Consider the following 3,828-nt stretch of genomic DNA (forward strand, 5'->3'; position numbering starts at 1 on the left):
ATGCACCATGGTATCGTGATATTTTATTTTGTCTCTGTGTACATCGTAGGGGGAATATAGAGTCTGAATGTACCCAGAGGAATGCCATGGAGCATGAGTTGAGACAGCTACACATATAGGCGTTAGACACTTACCTTACATTGGGGTAGCGCATGCGATAGGGATGTCGGGCCCGTTTCTCGGTCCCCTTTCGTCAATATGTCGTATGTGCGCTTGCGCTGTCTCCATGGAGACGCGTCTGTGGAGGCGCGCGGGCGCACTAGCGATGTGACGACGGGTGATCGGGATACTGTGACCTTTGACATTATCCCGCGCATGCGCCGTGGACCAACAAGGAAGTGAATTCACACGGAACTTTGGAATTTGCATGATGAGGGACAATATATAAGGAGGACAGGATACAGTTGAGTTTATACCCCCTGAGGAAGCTAGAACAGCGAAACGCGCGTTGGGGTGTTATTTCTCCGTTACATGGACCACGTGGATCGCAGGCTCACCACACTTATGGGTAAGATCCGAGACACTTAACCTCTTCTGGTTGATTCCAGATTGGAAGTGCCTTTCACCTTTGGGTACATTCAGACCATATTCTTTTTGGATATATGGCACCGAGGTCCTCTCTCGGAACACATGTGGTTGTGATTGTCTATTCAGATACTTTACATATGCGGTACATGAGATTGTGGTCATGTTACATATTGGACAGCAGTTGATATGGATTATGTATCATTACTATTTTTCTTGCTGATTACATGATCTTATATTTGTCATCATAGTCTACCGCTACCATGTCCCTATGTTTAGGTGTATGTGTACACCATACCCTATAATCTGGTGGTGCATTGGCACCATTACTGCGATTCCATAGTATTTCGAATGGTCCATATATAACTTTCTTCTTTTTAGAAACCTCGCTTGTTTTTACTATGTATGATATATGTTTATATATTTCTAATAAAATTTACTTTTGATAATATATGTAGCTCTGTGACTCTTTGTTCTCTATTTCTTCATCTGATATGGTAGAGTCCTGCTATCTTTTGATTAGATACTTTGGGGGTACTTTGTACACATGTGCGGGTTGTACCTAACCACTTACCTTTTTCCCTGAGAGACATTTATTCATAACAACTTAACAGTAGCAGGTTGGCATTACGAGGGTGGGAAGGCCCACTGTTTCTGGCCTATCCTAGCCTAATAATACCAGCCTGTGGCCGCTCCAGTGCCTGGCCATCACTACAGATGGTCGGGTACTGGATCACACCCGGATCTCCCTGGTACCCCTGGTGGAGGTGAGTACCGGGGTAATAATGAGGGGTTAGTCTTAACCTTTTCACTGGTTAACATTAAGCCCCGCCTTAGTAAAGGACGCTGTCAATCAGCCAGCGGCGATTACTAAAGCAGTAGTAATAAAGTTCAAAAAGGATAAAGAAAAACCCACACAACCCTCATTAACCATTTTATTGCGAATAAAAAAATCGTCGTCATCAAAGTAGTCCTCAAATCCAAAGAAGTTCCACAACTAAACCTGTAAATAAAACAGACACCAAAAAAAATTAGTAACATATAAAAAAAGCAAAGCAATTCTTATACTTACCTTTCCTGGGTCCAGCGCTGGAGCCGCAACGTCAGCGAGCTGGGCTCTATATCTAAGCCTATCATATGTGATAAAGTATGCTGAGTCACTGTATCTAATCCTATCCATAGCTATTGGGTCAGAGTGCTACAGATATGCTGCCTCCTATATACACATATACATACATGCACTTTTTTTTGGGGGGGGGACATATGTATTTGGGCTATTGCTAATGACGTTTTAAGACCTTAGTGATGCCCCTGGCTGCTAGTGCTGCATCGGTGGGTTACTTAGGAGACCCAGCGAAGCAGCTGAAAGCTGCGGGCAGTCGGCAAATAAGAAGAATTTGGGAGAGGGGCCCAAGAAGAACTTTTGCATCAGGGCCCATGAGCCTTTAGCTACGCACCTGTGTGCTATCACTTTGGGCCGCAGTGTGGGACCGTACATACCATCATCATTATGGGTAAGCCTGCCATATAAGCGATCTGCTCTTTGAGTAGATCCCCCTGGATTTACACGTACCTTGGATGTTTTCCATGCTTCTTCTCTTCTTTCTGACTCCAATACTGTCGGTTGTCTTTCTACTAAATGTTGTCTTGGAGGGTTAGGATCTTTAATCCCTTGCCCCTGGACATTCACAAATACCCATTGCACCTGGTAATGAATGTACTGATGCCCAGGGACAGGTGCTACTTTTGATACACCGATCATATGTGCTTCAATTAGTACTGTAAAATCTTTCCTTCCCTCCCCTCTCCCTTCTTTTCTTGACAGATGCACTGTCATTTTTCATGTCATGGATTCCATTCTTTGTAAGATACCCTAAACAATTGTTTTCTCAACCCATACTGTTCTTTTAGATCTCCTTGAAGTTTTAAATTTTGCGATTGTTGTTGTATGTTCCAATAAAATTTGTACTTTTTCATTAATTTTATGGCTTTTTGACTTCTTGGTTCTATATAAGTTGTTTCCATACAATTTCTATGCACACTCCCTGTAGCATTTATGAGGTTTTTTTAACAGTGGTTATAATATAAAATATGTTTTTTGAAGTTACTAAGGGCATTGTAATGACAGCTGGGAAATGCAACGTCTGTGAGATCATTTTTCCCCTGTCGTCTCTATAAATTTAAGGAACATATGGGTATATCAGTATATTTTCCATATATAACATTTTATTAGACTCTTGTATATCCTTTTATTTTGTTCTAAGGTTGTTAAAAGGCTCTTATGAACCACACACTGATTTAAAGCCTAAAAGAAAGTTGTATATCCCCAATAAGGATCTTCAGTATGATTACAAGCATATTTGTTGGATTAGATAGTGGTTGTCAATAAACTCTTATAACACTCTAACAAAATAGAGAAGGAAACTAAAGGTCTAACGTACCCTAATAAATTCAGGTATAGGCATAAACACCTGATCACCTATACGACAGACATATTGGTTACATCATTGTGCGGTCCAATGAAAGACCTAATGTACCAGGTTTCCATATGTTGTGAGAAGTGTAGTTGAGAAGCGAGAATAATACTGCTGTGTGTCTGCGTATAATGTTTCTTTTTAAAAAACCACATGTGCAGTACCACATTTAAAAAATGAGCATTTGTTACCCATTTTTCTCTGCATTAGGTGAACAGGGAAAATGGTTGCCCTGGGGCATGCTAAATTTAAAAAAAAAATGCAGGAGGCCTCACTATTGATGGGTTTTAATGGGGATTTGGACATTTTCAATCGCTCATGTAACTTCTGATTTACATCAGCCTGTGTATTAAGTGGAATGAGAGAATACAAACTGTCATGAATAAATAATTTCCTGCAGAGTTGCAGGTCGGATTACTCTTGCATGAAAAGCATGCAATTCCAAAAATAACAATATATCATAGAAGATTTTCTTAAAGTGGGTTCCATGAAACCCAAGGGTTAAGCTAAGGAGTCTCAGGGGAGGAAGAAAGAACATGGTACTGGAAGCAACGTGGCACTCCATCTGAAATATCATGGTACAGAAACAGATGTCCCATTACAAAACAGGGTTTATATATCCTGTATACCCACCATGCAGGCAAGATACATAAGGTTCACAAGGGGTCGGCGTCCAACAAAAATGTAGAACTTTTGTCCATATGGTTCTTGGCAAACCTCCCAATTTTTTGGATGATGAAATAGGGACACTTGTGTAGAGAAAAGATGCCTTTTTGACAAATTTAGTAAATTTATTAATGAAAATCTACATATCAGGTCAAAAAGAAGG

Source organism: Rhinoderma darwinii, chromosome 5 (genome assembly GCF_050947455.1).
Source record: "Rhinoderma darwinii isolate aRhiDar2 chromosome 5, aRhiDar2.hap1, whole genome shotgun sequence".
Classification (NCBI taxonomy): domain Eukaryota; kingdom Metazoa; phylum Chordata; class Amphibia; order Anura; family Rhinodermatidae; genus Rhinoderma; species Rhinoderma darwinii.